Here is a 22512-nt window from a genome sequence, read left to right as displayed (position 1 = left end):
TTTCTGAACATTAAGCAGGGGCATCTGGCATTTAAAACTGTGATTTATTGTCAAATTAACATTTTCACTACAACATTATTTAATTTGCCAAACGAAGTAACTCTTCGTATTTGTATGAGATAGGAAAAAAATCAAAATGCAGTTGTTTTGCTAAACCTAATGATGGGCATCACAATTACAACATTATTTGAACAGCATGCATGTGTTAATACTCTCATTTAATTATAAATTATCTGTTGAATGTTGGAGGTGCCACAAAGAGACAGTGCCCATGATATATAACACAAATAACATCACAAATATTTCTACTAAAATATAAGAGTTTTTTTCCCACTTTTATGTTAAATCAAAACTTTGAAAATAGGCAAACTAAAATGTTCGCCAAATATTTCAAGAAGTTTTTTTTAAGTCTTGATAAAGGATTGACCAGAAATGCTTTTATTTTAATGGATAAAGGGAGTGAACGCATCATGTTGAAAGAATATAAAACAGTGACACTAGGGCTAGTGAAAATCTAACAGTGCAGCAAAGAGCAGGAGGGAAAGACGACCAAAACTAAAGGAGCGGGGCGGGGGGGCTCGGAAAGAATGCAAAAGGCGCGTCTGAATATCAGAGTGTGAATAAGAATAAACAGGAAACAGTTCAACACAGAACAGTAAGGAAAGACTCTCGCCTACTGCACTAAAAACAGAATATACAGGCTGAGAACAAAGTGACTACGAGCAGAAAAGGCAGAAGCAGGATTTCTTTAGGAAATACTGCCCACTGGATACTAAATGGTCCCTTTCAAAAATGAGAATTTAAAGTAAATTTCTGTACTGTCAAAAAAATTTTGAAGTAACAATATTAAAACAATAAAACTGTTTCTCACCCTACTAGGAAAATTAGGTTCACCTTTTAAAATAAAGATTTTAGTGTGAATTAGGATTAAAACACCATCATCACCTATCCATGGATTAAATTATAATTTCAAATTTAAAATTAATTGGAAATCATAATTTCAAAAGCCAGCCTTTAATTCTGCTACAGTATATCATTATTCATCCTATAATTAGATTCTATATTCTTTTTACTCTGGTTTATTTATAGATATGAGTAACACATATATAATATTTTTCTACTTTAAAATGACTAACGCTTCATTTTAACATAAATTTTTTCAAAGAATTTCACAGTATAAATCTCAATTGCAAAATTGTATACATTTTTATAACTTCCTATAAAAACTGTATAATTTTATAATATTTTCACAAAAACTAAAGGAAAGCATACCCGTATTACTCCATTCTAAAATTTTGATTTTTAGAAAATGTAGTTTACTTTCTCCCTTTCTTATTACATACTTTCAGAAAGCAGATATTTCTCATAGATATGCCATAAGAAACAAGAGAAACAGAGGCAAATGACAAAAAATAAATAAAACTTAACAAGTTCAAAACACCGTTAAGAAATATTTAATTTATTGCAACAATTTAGTTCCAGATTTAAGTAATTCTTTAGATCTATACCGCACTGTTTCTATTCCTCTGATTAGCCTTTTATCTCAAGCCAATCTTTCGTAATTTTCTGTACTCTTGCTGCTGCTGCTAAGTTGCTTCAGTCGTGTCCGACTCTGTGCTACCCCATAGACGGCAGCCCACCAGGCTTCCCCGTCCCTGGGACTCTCCAAGCAAGAACACTGGAGTGGGTTGCCATTTCCTTCTTCAATGCATGAAAGTGAAAAGTGAAAGTGAAGTTGCTCAGTCGTGTCCGACTCTAGCGACCCCATGGACTGCAGCCCACCAGGCTCCTCTGTCTATGGGATTTTCCAGGCAAAAGTACTGGAGTGGGGTGCCATTGCCTTCTCCGTTCTGTACTCTTACTAACACGCAAAAAACTATTTCTGCTAGATACATCAACTATAAAATTAAGCTAGCCATTTTTAGAAAAACATTCAATTCCCAAAATAAGAACCTGCATCTTTTATCACACACAACTATAAAGACTTTTGCACCCAATGTTCCAGCTATTTTTAAAAATTCATGAAATATGATACTAGTTGTATTTTTACCAATAGAATACCCAGGAAAAAGCAGTAAGGGTTGTTGATGAAAAACTCAGATACATTTGAGAACACATGTAAGAAGATGTATACAGTGTCTGAATCTTGAATGCCTGGGAAAAGTAAATGATAATCAGGCCTGCCTAAAATTTCATTTGTTCCAATCCATTAAGGCCTCCAATACTTCAAAATAAACCTTACCAGAGAGATTCCCATCATATACAGATCTCAACAATATTTCCCGCAACTTCCACTCTTATCATCCTGTGTTCACGTTTTACTATGCCTCCATTCCCCACCTTCCTTTTTCCTACTTCCTCTTCTGTACTTCCTTTCACTTCCATTGATTCCTCATCACTTTCCCGTCTCTCTTTATCCTATTTTTCATCATATACACCAGAGCAGCCTATGTATTCTTTTTCATCTTATGCCCTAGAGAGCAGAGTGCAGTTGGCATACTACAACCCAAGGACTGAATCCAGACCACCGCCTGTTACTGTAAATAAAGTTTTATTGGAACACAGCCACACCCACTCACTTAGCTATTGTCTTTGGCTGCTTTCCAGCTAAGAGGACAGAGTTGAATAGTTGAGACAGAAACCATATGGTCCACAAAGCCTAAAATATTTACTATCTGGCCCTCTACAGAAAATGTTGGCCATCCCCCTGCCTCAGAGATATAGCAAGAAAGACTATATTTTTCACCATCTATAAAAAATTTTTTAATGATCACATCTCACCAGAGAATGTATAAACAATTTCTAGCGAGTAAACCTTATACCACTAACATATAGGATGCCATCTCATAGATACTTTCTGGCTTCTTCTTTCAAGTTTTACATAGTCTGATAGATAACTTGATTGGGTCTAACTAAACTACAGAAAATTTGGTTAAACAAGTAGCACAGGCATCAGTTCAGTTCAGTTCAGTCGCTTAGTCGTGTCCAACTCTTTGCAACCCCGTGAATCGCAGCACGCCAGGCCTCCCTGTCCATCATCAACTCCCAGAGTTCACTCAGACTCACATCCATCGAGTCAGTGATGCCATCCAGCCATCTCATCCTCTGTCGTCCCCTTCTCCTCCTGCCCCAATCCCTCCCAGCATCAGAGTCTTTCCCAATGAGTCAACTCTTCGCATGAGGTGGCCAAAGTATTGGAGTTGTAGCTTTAGCATCATTCCTTCCAAAGAAATCCCAGGGCTGATCTCCTTCAGAATGGACTGGTTGGATGTCCCTGCAGTCCAAGGGACTCTCAAGAGTCTTCTCCAACACCACAGTTCAAAAGCATCAATTCTTCAGCGCTCAGCTTTCTTCACAGTCCATCTCTCACATCCATACACGACCTCTGGAAAAACCATAGCCTTGACTAGACGGACCTTTGTTGGCAAAGTAATGTCTCTGCTTTTGAATATGCTATCTAGGTTGGTCATAACTTTCCTTCCAAGCAAAGTAATGTCTCTGCTTTTGAATATGCTATCTGGGTTGGTCATAACTTTCCTTCCAAGCGTCTTTTAATTTCATGGAGATCTTTTGTAAAGAGAGAGAAGGGTATTCACCAGTATGGACCATATGCTCTGTAATAACACTAGCAACAGAAAGACCCTATACATACGGAGGTTCTCAGTGAGCATGTGATCAAATATGAACGTCATTCCAAACTCACAAATTCTATGAAGTAGTAGGAAAGCGAGGATAACCAAAAAACATGGTATGTGTCCAGTGACAGAAGCAGGGATTAAAGCACATCATCACAGCAGAAATGACATTCACAAGTTAGACGGTGATGATTAAATGGATATTTCCCCCTTTTGCCTTTTCCTTAACAAGTTAGTTCATGAAATGGATAGAGTGTAGTACTGTTCTTATTAGTAACAATACCGCTAGCACTTCCAAAAGTACTTCATACTTTCAAAGTGCTCTCCACACTATCACACTTCATTCTGCCATCCACCTTGTGAAAGAGCTACTGCCAGCCCTAATCTGGGGAAATGTGTCCAGGGCTCCTAGCAACACATAACAGTGCCTCTGAGTATCTACACTGACAGTTAACAGATGAGCAAATTGCTCAAGATCTTGTTACTCCTTCCATTTCCCTACCTAAAAGTCAACACCATTTTATTTTTCCTTCTCTTTGTCCCTTGTCTGGCAGGCTTAGCAAAAATGTGTGTCATAAAAGTAGTTTTGTGGTCAGCAGTGAAGATTGTTATCGAAACACCCTGATTTTCCTCAGTAGTTTCATTGGACCTGCACACATTTTTCATTCATTCATGTATTTTCTCCCTGACCCTTCAACACACACAGACACAGACACACAGACACACACACACACACAATTACCATACTGAGAGACAGGTACCTGTGAGCAATCTTCCTTACACAATGGCCATAATCTCACTTGGAAGATCCCCAAACTACAAGGTCCCAAGGTATGTGCAACAGCTCCTGCTGTGCTCCGTACCTGTGGGATGGAGACCCTGGCCTGTGCAGCAGAAGCAGGCACTCCACTGGCACTGCAGCAAGCGCAGAAACCCCTCCTTTGAAAAGAAGGAAGTGAGAAACTAGCCTGCTTTTGCTGCAAGTTATTTAATTTAACCTCCAACTCTGGAGAAGAGCCAGAACTCTCTCTGCTGTCACCAGAAAAAAAAGGCAAAATCTACCACGACCACAACCACCCCACACATTATTGTTCCATCCTAATTATGGAACTACAAAACTGATCTCTTGAATCAAATTATCAAGCTGGGCTACATCCCAATTAAGGATCTGAAAAACTGAACCCTCAAATCAAATTATCAACCTGGAAAATAGGATGATATAATCACAGACATTGTATAAAGGCACTAGGCAGGATGATAAATCTGAGGCGTAGGTTATATACCATAGACTGCTCCTTGCAGATAGATTACTGTGACCTTGATCTGTTTAAACAAACAGAAAACACATACTTGAGTACAGAAAGATGTATTTATGAATTGTTAAGAGTTCTCCACACAGAGATATTTTCTTCCCTAGGGCAAATTATTCCAAAGGGTAAAGACAGATACACACTGAAATTAGTTATTTAGATGTACTGGTAAGCACATGGACACGACATTCTGTGGTCTCTTATCTTTAGTTTGTCAAGGTTTTTAAATCCCTCTTGAGCTGAAGTACCATTTTTAGCTTGGCTAGGTCAGAATGACACTGAACAACATGAATGATGACACACAAGACAGCTATATGGACAGAGCTGCCATCAGCAAGCCAGCTGTGCTAACACCTGTATGTCTTGCACAGCTGATCTTCAGAATCAGGATCAAGAAACCAAAAATGGAAACAGGCTCAAAGACCATAAGTTTCATAAGTAACATTCAGAGAGTCATTAATAAGTCACTTAAAACTGGGCTATTAGAGGCATATGATCATGTTTCAACTTTAAAATAACTGTCAGCTTTATTAATTAAAAATTATTCTGTGGCCTTTGCATTCCACATAAATGATCTGAAAATTAAAAAGCAAAGTTAACTATGTATTACCAAATATTATCATTCACATTTTTAAGGTAAGAATCACATGTAAAGATGTGGCCAAAATCTTCACCTGTTACATTCTCTTTGACTCGATTCTACTCTAAAATTTTTCCTAACAATAGAAGTTATCATCTTTCCACTTCATAGAAATCAAATTAGTTGCTACCTATAAAATTTGTTGCCAGTGTGAATCTAGGCTTTCTCCTCTAGACGTAGATTATGCAAAGTAAATACACATGCTATTTTCAGCAATCAAAAAATGAAGACACGGGACTTCCCTGGTGGTCCAGAAATTAAGATTCTATGCTCCCAATGCAGGGAACCCAGGTTCCATCCTTAGTCAGGGAACTGGATCCCTTGTGCCACAACTAAGATCCAGCCCAGTCAAACTAAATAAAGTAAAATTTTAAAAATAATTAAAAATAAAAAATGAAGACAGTATCAGCAAGACTTGCACTGGAATCTGGAGGTAGTTTTAATTGTGTTTAGAGACTGGGCAATGGTAAAAAAGTTTGACTCATTCAACAAACATTCATCAAGCACCTACTGGGTATCAAGCACTATGATAGATGCTGAGCATATAAAAATTAAGGAGACAGAACTCCATTCCTCAAAGACTTCAAACTCCAGTGGCATAATTAATCTCTCAAAATGTATGTCCTAGCCTTCCCACTTATCCATAATGTCTTGTTTCTCCTGTCAATTGCTATACCACCTTCTTTATTTGCCAGAAGAATTATGTTCATTAATCTCAAACCTTTATCTTTAGCTCTGACTTTTCCCCTGAGGTCTAGACTCTCATATCCCGCTGATCACTCACTCCACTTTACCTTAAACTCAGTATTTCCAGAACAAAACTCATCATTGTCTCCCTTTTCTTCGCTAACAAAAAAGGAGGGGGGGGGGGCAAAAAAAGCCTGTTCCTCTTTTTGTTTTCCCAATATTAGTTAATCATACTGCCCATCTTGGGAACCACCCTTCCCTGCCTTTCACGTTCCCATTTTTACTAAATCAGCTTCATATCCTTTCTTCTGACACCACTCATCATCACTATCTAGTCTCAAATCTTCACCAGTACTCATCTAGCCTACAAACTCACATTCTTCATTATTTCATTACCAACTTCATTATTCACTATTTATGGCCTGCAAATGTGCCTCCCAAAACCCCAATTTAGTAAGGAAATCTGACCACTTCATTCCTTATCTCAAACCTTAATTTAGTCTCCCTGCTCCATAGTAAAGATTCAAGTATCTTAAAAATGACAAAGAAAAAAGTTCTCCCATTACCTGGCTGCCACCTGTCTCATTCAACCTCGTCTCCTGCACTCTCCTTGCACTTACTGCTGCACTGAGGCTGTCTGGCCATTCATGCTTCCACGCACCTGCACATTCTACTCTCTGCTGAAATGCCCTTCTCATCTTTCCTCACACTTCAAAGCCCCGTGCAAGCTTTAATTTTCTTCTAAGAAATTCCCAGCCAACCCTTGGGTTTTCTAAGTATGTTTCATAGATGAATAACTATCTAAATGGATGCAGAACTGCATCTTATGGGTACATATTTACCACTGCTGCTGCTAAGTCACTTCAGTCGTGTCCGACTCTGTGCGACCCCATAGACGGCAGCCCACCAGGCTCCCCCGTCCCTGGGATTCTCCAGGCAAGAACACTGGAGTGGGTTGCCATTTCCTCCTCCAATGCATGAAAGTGAAGAGTGAAAGTGAAGCCGCTCAGTCGTGTCCGACCCTCAGCGACCCCATGGACTACAGCCTACCAGGCTCCTCCGTCCATGCGATTTTCCAGGCAAGAGTACTGGAGTGGGGTGCCATTGCCTTCTCCAACATATTTACCACAGTATACTGGAATTACACCATCTCTATCTTGAAGAAAGAAACAATGAGATATATAGACATACATATGTTGTTGTGATTGTTATTTGTGTGTCTGTTTGTTTCCCCAAAAGCTAGTACAGTTTCTGGCCCATAATACACATTCAAAAAGCATTTGTATGGGGGAGAACAAGAGGGTGGAGGAGTAGGTGGATGTGGAGTACATCTCTCTCCACGGATACATCAGGATACACCTTCAGACATAGAAGTGCATGTGGAACACTGGCTGAGAGCAGAGAGGAGTACCTGACCAGTAAAAAAGAATATATAGACCCATGCAAAACTCGGTAGGATGAAGGAACTAGGGGGAAAAACAGGAGTGTTAGTAGGACTGGACCTGCCCTCAGTGGGTAGGGGAACTGAAGCAGGGGTCGGATCCCCACATTGGGGCAACTGTCTGAGTCACAGGAGAAACATCTAAGGCTGAGAGTGAAACAGCTGATCTGTGGCAGCCTAAATGGAATGAGAATCAGACAATCCCTGCCAGAGCCATACATACAGAGATGTAGATCCCCTGGAAGGTGTAACAGCTGCGAGCTGGAGTTTAGGGATTGTGGCTCAATCTCAGGGTGAGGGCTGCTGTTGACTACGGAAAGACAGATAGAGGAGATGTGAGGGAGGAGACTGTGGTGGGAAATGCCTGTGGAGGAAAGCTGGGCAGCCATGGAAGCAAGGTGATACTGATGAGTCACGTGTAGAGGGTGGGGCCATCACCATAGCCTCTCTCTCCCCACATGCCCCACAGCATTGGCAGCTGAACAACAGAGAGGCTGGCCCATCAAACACCTGATGCACTGAACTACAGAGTAGGACCCCAGGCAGGGGGACCCCTCTATGTTCCTGACACACTGAACAATAGAGAAAGATCCCAGGCAAGGGAGCCCTCTAAGGGCCTGAACGGGCAGAGCTACGGAGAAAGACCGGTCAAAGTGGCCTTCTGATTGCCAGCTACAAGAGGCTAGAAAAAAGACTCTGATAAGACCATAACTCCTGCAGCAGAGGCAGTCTGTGTCCCTGCACACTTGGTGCCGCCAGGGTCCCCGCAAGCCAAGCAGCTGCACCACCATCACACTCAATGCTCACTGGGATAGAGCTGCCACAGGCAAAACAAGTCTTGCGTCTATGCACACAGGGTCGCCTCAGTAGTGTCCAACTCTTTGCAACCCTATGGACTATCAGGCTTCTCTGTCAGGGAGGCAGGTTCTCCAGGCAAGAATACTGGAGCACATTGGCCAATACTGGTTGCCATACCCTTCTGGAGCACTATATTTCCTGCTGCTCTAGCCACCAACTCCCCTGAGTACGTGGTGCTGCCAGAACCCCTGGACCCAAGCAGCTGCACCACCTCCACACCTGGCCTTCACAGGGCAAACCCAAGTCCCCCAGGGCAGCCTCAGGAGCAAACCCCAGTGGACGACCCACAGACAGAGGTGGAAATAAAACCACAATTGAAACCCAGGGGCAGTGTGACTAAAGGAGAAGACTCAAAACCTTTCCACCAGCTGTACAAGCTGCACATTAAATTCACATCATCAACTAGGCAGACTCTGTGTCTATGGAATATATAAAAGGTCATTGAGAGCTCCCACAAAAAAACGCACTAGTTCTGATGGCTGTAGATATTGGAGGCAAGAAAATATAGGAATAGAACCAGATTAGAATTTGAGCTGCCCCCACAACAGGTCCAGAGAACAGCAGAGTTTTGGAGGGCATCCTAGGGAGGTGAGGTGGACTGTGACTCCCAGCGAGGGAAAGGACTCTGACAGAGGTGACTCAAGAAAAACATTTATTATTCTTATGTTTTGACTTGTTCTGTAAATTCTTTTGAATTTTTTTTTCTTTTTTCTCCTTTTTATCCCCCTCTGTTATAGCTGTCGATTTTAATGGCACTATGAAATTTAATTAACTTTTCAGCTTTTTTTTTTAATATCACCTGGTCATCCTCCTTTTTGGAACCTAGAATGACTCACAGTCATCTCTGAGAACCGTGTATTCATGACTTCATTATTCCTTCTGCATCACCTTCCTTTTACCTTAGTTGTCCTAAGTGCTCAGCGTACTTCAGCCTTGAGTTTCAAGCAGACAAACTCTCCACCATTTACTACAATCTATACATGATCACACCATCGTGATTATCTGGGTCATGAAGATCTTTTTTGTACAGTTCTTCTGTGTATTCTTGCCACCTCTTCTTAATATCTTCTGCTTCTGTTAGGTCCATACCATTTCTGTCCTTTATCGAGCCCATCTTTGCATGAAATGTTCCCTTGGTATCTCTCATTTTCTTGAAGAGATCTCTAGTCTTTCCCATTCTGTTGTTTTCCTCTATTTCTTTGTATTGATTGCTGAGGAAGTCTTTCTTATCTCTCCTTGCTATTCTTTGGAACTCTGCATTCAGATGCTTATATTTTCCTTTTCTTCTTTGCTTTTCACTTCTGTTCTTTTCACAGCTATTTGTAAGGCCTCCCCAGACAGCCATTTTGCTTTTTTGCATTTCTTTTGCATGGGGATGGTCTTGATCCCTGTCTCCTGTACAATGTCTTGAATCTCCGTCCATAGTTCATCAGGCACTCTATCTATCAGGTCTAGTCCCTTTAATCTATTTCTCACTTCCACTGTATAATCATAAGGGATTTGATTTAGGTCATACCTGAATGGTCTAGTGGTTTTCCCTACTTTCTTCAATTTAAGTCTGAATTTGGCAATAAGGAGCTCATGATCAGAGCCACAGTCAGCTCCCAGTCTTGTTTTTACTGACTGTATAGAGCTTCTCCATCTTTGGCTACCAAGAATATAATCAATCTGATTTCAGTGTTGACCATGTGGTGATGTCCATGTGTAGAGTATTCTCTTGTGTTGTTGGAAGAGGGTGTTTGCTACGACCAGTGTGTTCTCTTAGCAAAATTCTATTAGTCTTTGCCCTGCTTCATTCTGTATTCCAAGGCCAAATTTGCCTGTTACCCCAGGTGTTTCTTGACTTTCTACTTTTGCATTCCAGTCCCCTATAATGAAAAGGACATCTTTTTGGGTGTTAGTTCTAGAAGGTCTTGTAGGTCTTCATAGAACCGTTCAACTTCAGCTTCTTCAGCATTACTGGTTGGGGCACAGACTTGGATTACTGTGATATTGAATAGTTTGCCTTGGAAATGAACAGAGATCATTCTAACCCTAGGGAGTGTCAAATAGTGAGAACTCACACAAAGAAAACCGCTAGAATACAAGACCTGGCATCACCTAACCACCAGTAGCACACTGTGCTACCCATCTAAATACAAACAAACAGAAATACAAAGCCAATCATCATCAGACAGGATTATCACCTCACTCAGCCTTGCCCATCAGAGGAAAAACAAACAAACAAACAAAAAACTCAGCCCAAATCTCACCCTATATGAAGCTTACACAAACCACTGGACCAATCTTGAAGTGAAGTCACACAGTCGTGTCCGACTCTTTGTGACCCCATGGACTGTAGCTACTACGCTCCTCCATCCATGGGATTTTCCAGGCAAGAGTACTGGAGTGGGTTGCCATTTCCTTCTCCAGAGGATCTTCCCGACCCAGGGATCAAACCCAGGTCTCCGGCATTGTAGGCAGGCGCTTTACCATCTGAGCCACCAGGTAAGTCCCTGGACCAACTTTAGGATGGCAGAAATCAAAAGGAAGAAAGAATTCAACCTTGAAGCCTGGGAAAAGGAGCCTCAAACACAATAACTTAAAAAAAAATAATGAAAAGGCAGATAAATAGAACACAAATGAAAGAACAAACTAGAAACACAGAATTCCAAATAAATGAAGAGGAAATAGGCAAACCACCTGAAAAAGAATTCAGAATAATGATAGTAAAGATGATCAAAAACCTTGAAAACAAAATGGAGAAAATGCAAGAATTAACAAAGACCCAGACAAAATAAAGAATAAACATACAAAGAAAAACAACACAATTACTGAAACTAAAAATACTCTAGAAGAAATCAATAGCACAATATCTGAAGCAGAAGAACTAATCAGTGAGCTGGAAGATAAAATGGTGGAAAGAAAGTGAAAGTGAAGTCGCTCAGTCGTGTCCAACTCTTTGAACCCCATGGACTGTAGCCTACCATGCTCCTCCCTCCATGGGATTTTCCAGGCATGAATACTGGAGTGGGGTGCCATTGCCTTCTCCAGAGGATCTTCCCAACCCAGGGATTGAACCTGGGTCTCCCACATTATAGGCAGACGTTTTACCATCTGAGCCAGCAGGGAAGTCTAAAATGGTGGAAAAAACTTCTGAAGAGCAGAATAAAGTAAAAAGAATGAAAAGTACTAAGGACAGTCTCAGAGACTTCTGGGACAATATCAAATGCACCAACATTCAAATTAGAGGGCTCCCAGGAGAAAAAGAAAGAGTATGAGAAAATTTTTGAAGAGATTATAGTTGAAAATTTCCCCAACATGGAAAAGGAAATAGTCAATTAAGTCCAAGAGGCACAAAGAGTCCAATACAGGATAAACCCAAGGAAAAACATGCCACTGCTACTGCTAAGTCGCGTCAGTCGTGTCCAACTCTGTGCGACCCCATAGACGGCAGCCGACCAGGCTCCCCCATCCCTGGGATTCTCCAGGCAAGAACACTGGAGTGGGTTGCCATTTCCTTCTCCAATGCATGAAAGTGAAAAGTGAAAGGGAAGTCGCTCAGTCGTGTCTGACTCTTAGCGACCCCATGGACTGCAGCCTTCCAGGCTCCTCCATCCATGGGATTTTCCAGGCAAGAGTACTGGAGTGGGGTGCCATCGCCTTCTCCGAAAACATGCCAAGACACATACTAATCAAGCTAACAAAGACTAAACACAAATGAAGAATATTAAAAGTAGCAAGGTAAAAGCAACAAGTAACATACAAAGGAAACGCCATATGCCTAACAGCTGATCTTTCAGCAGAAACTCTGCAGAAACTCCCTGCCAGAAGGGAATGGCAGGATATATTTAAAGTACTGAAACGGAAAAATCTACAACCAAGATTACTATACCCAGCAAGGATCTCATTCAAAACTGATGCAGAAATAAAAAGCTTTTCAGACTAGCAAAGGTTAAGAGAATTCAGTACCACCAAACCAGCTTTACAACAAATGTTAAACAGACTTATATAGTCAAGAAACACAGGAGAAGAAAAAAGATCTACAAAATCAAACCCAAACAATTAAGAAAATGGCAATAGGAACATTTGTATCAATAATTACTTTATGTAAATGGATTAAATACTCCAACCAAAAGACACTGACTGGCCGAATGGATACAAAAACAGACCCATATACATGCTGTCTACAAGAAACCCAATTCAGACATAAGGACACATATAGACTGAAAGTGAGAGAAGAGAAAAATATATTCCATGCAAATGGGAAGTAAAAGAAAACTGGAGTATCAATCTTCATATCAGACAAAACAGACATTAAAATAAAGATTACAAGAGACAAGGAAGGACACTACATAATGATCAAGGGATCAATCCAAGAGGAAGACATAACAATTGTAAATATCTATGCACCCAACATAGGAGTACCTCAATACATAAGACAAACACTAACAGACATAAAAGCAGAAATTGATAGTAACACAATAATAGCAGGAGACTTTAACACCCCACTCATACCAATGGACAGATCATCAAAACAGAAGATTAATAAGGAAACACAAGTCTTAAATGATACATTAGATGAGATGGATCTCAGTGATATCTTCAGGACATTCCATCCAAATGCAGAAGAATATACCTTCTTCTCAAGTGCATATGGAACATTCTCTAGGATAGACCACATCTTGGGTCACAAATCAAACCTCAGTAAATTTAAGACAATTTAAATCATATCAAGCATCTTCTCTGACTACAATGCTATGAGACTAGATATCAATTGCAAGAAAAAACACTGTAAGAAACACAAATACATGGAGATTAAACAACACAATTCTAAATAACCAGCAGGTTACTGAGAAAATTAAAAGGGAAATAAAAAAATTTCTAGAAGCAAACAACAATGAAAACACAACAACTCAAAACCTTTAGGATGCAGCAAAAGCAAAGAGGGAAGTTTATAGCAATACAATCCTACCTTAAGAAACAAGAAAAACATCAAATAGACAACCTAACTTTACACCTAAAACAACTGGTAAAAGAAGAAGAACAACAACAACAAAAAAAAACCCTCAAAATTAGTAGAAGGAAAGAAATCATAAAGATCCAAGCAGAAATAAATGAAAAAGAAATGAAAAGAAACAATAGTAAAGATTAATAAACTAAAAGCTGGTTCTTTGAGAAGATAAGCAAAATTGACAAACCTTTAGCCAGACTCATCAAGAATAAAAGAGAAAAGAATCAAATCAACAAAATTAGAAATAAAAAAGGAGAGGTTACAATAGATAATGCAGAAATACAAAGGATTATAAGAGACTATTATAAACAACTATTTGGCAATAAAATGGATAACCTGGAAGAAATGGACAGATTCTTAGATAAGTTCAATATTCCAAGACTGAGCCAGGAAGAAATAGGAATTATGAGCAACCCAATTACAAGCACTGAGATTGAAACTGTGATCAAAAAATCTCCCAAAAAACAAAAGCCCAGAACCAGATGGCTTCACAGGAGAATTCTATCAAACATTTAGAGAAGAGCTAAAGCCTATCCTTCTAAAACTCTTTCAAAACACTGCAGGGGAAGGAACACTTCCAAACTCATTCTACGAGGCCATCATCACCCTGTTACCAAAACCAGACAAAGACAACACAAAAAAATAAAACTACAGGCCAATATCACTGATGAACATAGATGCAAAAATCCTCAACAAAATTTTAGCAAACAGGATTCAGCAACATATCAAAAAGCTCATACACTATGATCAAGTTGGCTTTACTGCAGAAATGCAAGGATTCTTCAATATATGGAAATCAATCAATGTGATACACCATAATAACAAACTGAAAGATAAAAACCATACGATAATCTCAACAGATGCAGAAAAAGCCTTTGACAAAATTCAGCACCCATTTATGATTAGAACTCTTCAAAAAATGGGCATAGAAGGAACCTACCTCAAGATATTTAAGGCCATAAATGATAAGCCTACAGCAAACATTATTCTCAATGGTGAAAAACTGCAAGCATTCCCCCTAAGATCAGCAACAACACAAGGGTGTCCACTTTCACCATGACTATTCAACATAGTTCGAGAAGTCCTAGTTACAGCAAGCAGGGAAGAAAAGAAAATAAAGGAATCCAGATTGGAACAGATGAAGTAAAGCTCTCATTGTCTGCAGATAACATGATACTGTACATAGAAAACCCTAAAGATAGTATCAGAAAATTACTAGAGCTAATCAGTGAACTGAGCGAAGTAGCAGGATACAAAATCAATATACAGAAATCACTTGCATTTCTATATACTAACAATGAAAAATCAGAGAAATTAAAGAAACAATCCCATTCACGATTGCAACAAAAAGAATTAAGTATCTAGGAATAAACTTACCTAAGGAGACAAAAGAACTATACACAGGAAATTATAAGACACTAATGAAAGAAATAAAAGATGACATAAACAGATGGAGAGATATTCCATTATCCTGGGTAGGAAGAATCAATATTGTGAAAATGACTATACTACCTAATTTAATCTACAGATTCAATGAGATCCCTATCAAATTACCAATGGCTATTTTCACAGAACTAGAACAAAAAATTTGACAATTTATATGGAAACACAAAAGACCCCCGAATAGCCAAAGCAGTATTGAGAAAGAGGAATGGAGCTGGAGGAATCAAGCTTCCTGACTTCAGATTATACTACAAAGCTACAGTCATCAAGACAGTATGATACTGGCACAAAAACAGAAATACAGACCCATGGAACAAGATAGAAAGCCCAGAAATAAACTCATGCACCTATTGGTACCTTATTTTTGACAAAGGAGGCAAGAATATACAATGGGGCAGAGATAGCCTCTTCAATAAATGATGCTGGGAAAACTGGACAGCTACATGTAAAAGAATGGAATTAGAACACTTCCTAACACCATACACAAAGATAAACTCAAAATGGATGAAAGACCTAAATGGAAGACCAGAAACTGTAAAACCCTTAGAGGAAAACATAGGCAGAACACTTGATGACATAAATCAAAGCAAGATCCTCTATGGCCCACCTCCTAGAGTAGTGGAAATAAAAACAAAAGTAAACAAGTGGGACCTGATTAAACTTAAAAGCTTTCACACAGCAAAGGAAACCATAAGCAAGGTGAAAAGACAACCCTCAGAATGGGAGAAAATAATAGCAAATGAAAACCTGACAAAGGATTAATTTCCAAAATATTCAAGCAGCTCATACAACTCAATGCCAGAAAAACAAACAACCCAATCAAAAAGTGGGAAAAAGACCTAAACTGCCATTTCTCCAAAGAAGACATACAGATGGCTAACACATGAAAAGATGCTCAACATCGCTCATTAACAGAGAAATGCAAATCAAAATCACAAGGAGATATCACCTCACACTGGTCAGAATGGCCATCATCAAAAAGTCTACAAACAATAAATGCTGGAGAGGGTGTGGAGAAAAGGAAATGCTCTTGAATTCTTGGTGGGAATGTAAATTGATACAGCCACTATGGAAGATGGTATGGAGATTCCTTAAAAAACCAGGAATAAAACCACCATATGACTCAACAATCCCACTCCTAGGCACATAACCTGAGGAAACCAAAACTGAAAAAGACTCATGTATCCCACTGTTCATTGCAGCACTATTTACAATAGCTAGAACATGGAAGCAACCTAGATGTCCATCAATAGATGAATGGATAAAGAAGTTGTGGTACATATACACAATGGAATATTACTCAGCCATAAAAAGAATGCATTTGAGTCAGTTCTGATGAGGTGGGTGAACCTAGAACCTATTATACAGAGTGAAGTGAGTCAGAAGAGAAAGATAAATATCATATTCTAACGCATATATATGGAATCTATAAAAATGGTACTGAAGAATTCATTTGCAGGGCAGCAATGGAGAAACAGACATAGAGAATAGACTTATGGACATGGGGAGAGGGGAGGAAAGGGTAGGATGTATGGAAAGAGTAACATGGAAACTTACATTACCATATGTAAAAGAGATACCAACAGGAATTTGCTGTATGGCTCAGGAAACTCAAACAGGGGATCTGTATCAACCTAGAGGGGTGGGACGGGGAGGGAGATGGGAGAAAGGTTCAAACGGGAGGGGATATATGTATAACTATGGCTGATTCATGGTGAGTTTTGACAGAAAACAATAAAATTCTGTATAGCAATTATCCTTCAATAAAAAAATTAATTAAAAAGAAAAAAAATAAGGCATTTGTAGGACTCAGATATTACAAGGAGACAATCATTAGGACTCAACTATTATTTATAGTAAATATTGTGTTTTAGGGCTTCTTTGATATCTCAGTTGGTAAAGGATCCATGTGCAATGCAAGAGACCAGGTTCGATTCTTGGGTTCGGAAGATTCTCTGAAGAAGGGATATGCTACCCACTCTAGTATTCTTGGGCTTCCCTTGTGACTCAGTTGGTAAAGAATCTGCCCACAATTCAGGAGAACTGGGTTCAATCCCTGGGTTAGCAAGATCCCCTGGAGAAGGTAGAAGCTACATACTCCAGTATTCTGGTCTAAAGAATTTGATGGATAAGATTTTATTATACAAGCAGATCCAAGAGTGTCATCATCAAAAAAAAAAAATTCTTGTGACTCCCGAGTCACTGGTCTAGTGTCATTTCAGCCTTATAACTTTACAGGATTTATAGATTCAAGGTATTGTAAAGTCTTTTGAGGTTTCTGAATTGTGACTTCCTCTTTTATCTTTTAGCCATTTTATTCAAAAGGCATCTGACACTGCTCATAAAAGTTCAAAGGTAATTTTACAGTTCACAGTACACTGTGATCATATATAGGAAACACTTTAGTTAATCCTTCCAAACTTGAAGGACTCAAGCAATCTCTAAAAGCTTCAAGAATTCAGCCATTCTGCTAATTCAATAACAATTTTAAAAAGACTACAAAAAATGTTCAGTTCTTGCCCACATTCCAAAACTACTGTAAACTTACTTTCACCCCCACCTATAGTAAACCAAGATATCTTTCTGTTAGTATCCAATAAATACTAACAGAACTAAATTTTCTCATACCTAACCCTAAATAATCCAGACACTATCCTATCCATGGGCTTCCCTGGTGGCTCAGATGGTAAAGATCTGCTTATAGTGCTATTCTATCCATCTAGTCTTCACTCTATCCTGAAACTTAATTTAATACAATTGTTGTACTCTCCTTCCTTTCCTCACAATAGAAATATTTAACCATGGTTGGAGAGCTCTTAATTTTTTTAAATTTTCAATTCATGAGAGGATATATTATCCATAATATTAAAAGCCTACTGGTAAAATTATTAGGAAAATAAAAGTACAGCATATCAGCAAGAAATTCTAGCAAAAATGTCAGAGTCAGATCAGATCAGTTGCTCAGTCGTGTCCGACTTTTGCGACCCACGAATCGCAGCATGCCAAGCCTTCCTGTCCATCACCAACTCCCGGAGTTCACTCAGACTCACGTCCATCGAGTCAGTGATGCCATCCAGCCATCTCATCCCCTGTCGTCCCCTTCTCCTCTTGCCCCCAATCCCTCCCAGCATCAGAGTCTTTTCCAATGAGTCAACTCTTCGCATGAGGTGGCCAAAGTACTGGAGTTTCAGCTTTAGCATCATTCCTTCCAAAGAAATCCCAGGGCTGATCTCCTTCAGAATGGACTGGTTGGATCTCCTTGCAGTCTAAGGGACTCTAAAGAGTCTTCTCCAATACCACACTTCAAAAGCATCAATTCTTCGGCGCTCAGCTTTCTTCACAGTCCAACTCTCACAGCCATACATGACCACAGGAAAAACCATAGCCTTGACTAGACGGACTTTTGTTGGCAAAGTAATGTCTCTGCTTTTGAATATGCTATCTAGGTTGGTCATACTACTTCCAAGGAGTAAGCGTCTTTTAATTTCATGGCTGCAGTCACCACCTGCAGTGATTTTGGAGCCCAGAAAAATAAAGTCTGACACTGCTTCCCCATCTATTTCCCATGAAGTGATGGGACTGGATGCCATGATCTTCGTTTTCTGAATGTTGAGCTGTAAGCCAACTTTTTCACTCTTCTCTTTCACTTTCATCAAGAGGCTTTTGAGTTCCTCTTCACTTTCTGCCATAAGGGTGGTGTCATCTGCATATCTGAGGTGACTGATATTTCTCCTGGCAATCTTGATTCCAGCTTGTGTTTCTTCCAGTCCAGCGTTTCTCATGATGTACTCTGCATGTAAGTTAAATAAACAGGGTGACAATACACAGCCTTGACGAACTCCTTTTCCTATTTGGAACCAGTCTGTTGTTCCATGTCAGAGTGGAGAACCCCAAAAGCCAGTGCCTCCACAAGGCAGTGAATAAACTGGGGAAATGTGTCAGAATCAACTTTTTCAGACCTCTGAAAACTAACTGAAAGTTTACTGTAGCCAGGAAAAATCTTAATCAAGAAAAAGCACCTGAATCTTGATATTTAAGGAAGTCACTAAGCAAACAAAAGCTAAGCAGCACAAACAAACATGAGGGCCGCAGTGGGAGGGGGATTTGAGTTCCAGAGTTGTCATCTGTAATATTCCCCGATGACTCAGCAGTAAAGAATCAACCTGCAATGCAGGAGATGAGAGTTTGGTTCCTCAGTGCGAAGAACTCCTGGAGGAGGAAATGGCAACCCACTTCAGTATTCTTGTCTGAAAAATCCCATGGACAGAAGAGCCTGATGGGCTGAAATCCAAAGGGCTGCAAACAGTCAGACAAGACTGAGCAAATAAGCATCATCACACAAATATTCAAAATACCCACTTTTCAACAAAAAACTATAAAGTATGCAAGAAAGTAAAGTATGGCCCATACATAATAAAAACAGAAATTAATAGGAACTGTTCCTGGGGGAGTCTAGATATTGGATTTATCATACAAAGACTTTAAATCAATTATTTCAAATGTGCTTTAAAACGTTAAAGGAAACCATGTACAAAGAACCAAAGGAAAACCATGAGAGTAACTTCTTCAAAACTGAGAAATATAAATAGATATGAAGTATAAAAAGGAATAGAAATTTTGGAGTTGACATATTCAAAATGCTGGAAAAAAATGAACTGTCAATCAAAAATTCTATATCCAACAAAAATATTCTCCCAAAATTTAAGGAGAAAGTAGCCATTCCAAGACAAACAAAAAGCTGAGAGTGTTCTTTACCACCAGCACTGCCCAGAAGAAAGGTTAAAGGGAGTCCCTCAGCCTGAAATGAAAGGACATTAGACTGTAATTCAAATCGACAGGCAGAAATTAAGAATATCAGTAAAGGAAACTGCATATGTAAATATAAAAGTCTGTATTCATCTATTTTTGACTTATAACTACTTTTTCCTATATGATTTAAAAGATAACAACATAAAACAATAATTATAAACCACTGCAAACCATACAGAATTAACTTAAAACAGCAAAAAGGTATTTGGAAAATGTCTAAATGTTTTGGAAATTAAATAACTCACTCTTATAATGCAGGGATCTCAAATCTGGTGCTCTGTGACAAGCTTGAGGGCTAGAATGGAGTGGGAGGTGGAAGGGAGGTTCAAAGGGAGGGGACATATGTATACCTATGGCCAATTCACGCTTATACATGGCAGAAACCAACACAATATTGTAAAGCAAGTATCCTCCAAATAAAAATAAATAAATTTTTTTAAATAACATAAAGGATGAAGGAAGGTGAAGAAAAAAACACTTTTAAACAATGAATAAGTCAAGGAAGAAATCACAGGAAAATTATAAAATATTAATACTTTAATATAAACAAAAACACAACATAACCAAACTTATGGGAAGCAGTGACAGTAGTGCTCACATAGAAATTTATAGCTTAAATGCCTACATTAAAAAAAGAAGAACGATCTCAAATCAATAATCCAAGCTTCTATCTAAGGAAAGTGGAAAAAGAAGAACAAACTAAACCCAAAGCAAACAAAAGGGAGGAAATAATAAAGATTTGAGCAGAGATAAATACAGTAGAGAACAGAAAAATAATAGAGCAAATCAAGAAAATCAAATCAGTTCCTTGAAGAGATCAACAAAATTGACAAACCTTAATTAGACTCACCAAGAAAAGAAAGATTAATAAATTACTAAAATTAGGAATAAAAATAGAACATTACAACTGACTTGGAGAAATAAACAATTCTAAGAAAACGAACAACTTTGTGTCAATAAATTAGATAACCTAGATGAAAAAGACAAATTCCTAGAAACACATGAACTATCCAAACTGACTCAAAAAGAAAACTTGTATAGATCTATCACAAGGGAAACGCAAGAGAATTCCAGAAAAACATCTACTTCTGCTTTATTGATTATGCAGGTCAAGAAGCAATAGTTAGAATCGGACATGGAACAACAGACTGGTTCAAAATTGGGAAAGGAGTATGTCAAGGCTGTATATTGTCACCCCGCTTATTTAACTTTTATCAATAACCTCAGACATGCAGATGACACCACCCTTATGGCAGAAAGTGAAGAAGAACTAAAGAGCATCTTAAAAGTGAAAGAGGAGAGTGAAAACGCTGGCTTAAAACTCAACATTCAAAAAATAAAGATCATGGCACCCGGTCCCATCACTTCATGGCAAATAGATGGGGAAACAGTGGAAACAGTGGCTGACTTTATTTTTCTGGGCTCCAAAATCACCGGAGATGGTGACTGCAGCCATGAAATTAAAAGATGCTTGCTCCTTGGAAGAAAAGTTATGACCAACCTAAACAGCATATTAAAAAGAAGAGATATTACCTTGCCAACAAAGGTCCATCTAGTCAAAACTATGGTTTTTCCAGTAGTCATGTATGCATGTGAGAGTTGGACTATAAAGAAAGCTGAGCGCCAAAGAATTGATGCTTTTGAACTGTGGTGTCGGAGAAGGTTCTTGAGAGTCCCTTGGACAGCAAGGAGATCCAACCAGTCAATCCTAAAGGAAATCAGTCCTGAATATTCATTGTAAGGACTAATGCTGAAGCTGAAACTCCAATATTTTGGCCACCTGATGGGAAGAACTGACTCAATGGAAAAGACCCTGATGCTGGGAAAGATTGAAGGCAGGAGGAGAAGGGGACGAGAGAGGATGAGATGGTTGGATGGCATCACTGACTCGATGGACGTGAGTTTGAGCAAGCTCCGGGAGTTGGTGATGGACAGGGAAGCCTGGCGTGCTGCAGTCCTTGGATCACAGAGTCACACACGACTGAGCAACTAAACTGAACTGATTACAAGGAAAGAGACTGAATCAGTCATCAAAAAACTTTCAACAAAGAAAATCACCAGACCAGAAAACTTTATGGGTAAATTCTGCCAAAAGTTTAAACAATTAACACCAAACTTTTTCAAACTCTTCCAAAAAATTGAAGTGGAGAGGCTACATCTTAACTCATTCTGTGAGGCCAGTATTACACTGAAACCAAAGTCAGACAATGATATCATGGGAAAACTACAGACCAACAATCCTTACGATTACAGATGCAAAAATCCTCAAAAAATGCTACGAAGCCAAATGTAGCAGTAGTCAAATGATTATACTCTACATAATGAAGTGGTATTTACACCAGAAATGCAAAGGTGATTTAGCATATGTAAGCCAATCTATATAGTACACAACATTAATAGAATGAAGGTTGCAAGTAAAAATGATTATCTAATTTGAGGTAGAAAGAGCCTTTTGCAAAAATAACAACACTTTCATAATAAGAAAACTTTAAAAAACTAAGAACAGAAAAATGTTTCCTCACTCTCATGCAGGACATTTATGAAAAATTTGATATAACATCATATTTAATGATGCAAAACCAAAAGCTTTCCCTATAAGATCAGGAACAACACACAAGGAGGTCTGCTGTCATCACATTATCTTATGTCTAGGACTGCAAGTTATAGCCAGACAATTAGATTTAAAAAAAGAAAGA

General features: G+C 38.9%; 1 protein-coding gene across 1 annotated transcript in view; it reads right to left on the bottom strand.

The window, feature by feature from the left end:
• CCDC171 (coiled-coil domain containing 171) overlaps positions 1 to 22512 on the bottom strand; it is a 338272-nt gene that overhangs the window by 99474 nt on the left and 216286 nt on the right.

This window comes from Bos mutus, chromosome 8 (assembly GCF_027580195.1).
Source record: "Bos mutus isolate GX-2022 chromosome 8, NWIPB_WYAK_1.1, whole genome shotgun sequence".
Taxonomy (NCBI): Eukaryota; Metazoa; Chordata; class Mammalia; order Artiodactyla; family Bovidae; genus Bos; species Bos mutus.
The sequence above is the reverse complement of the archived record's forward strand: the minus strand, read 5'-3'. Positions and strand labels throughout refer to the sequence as shown.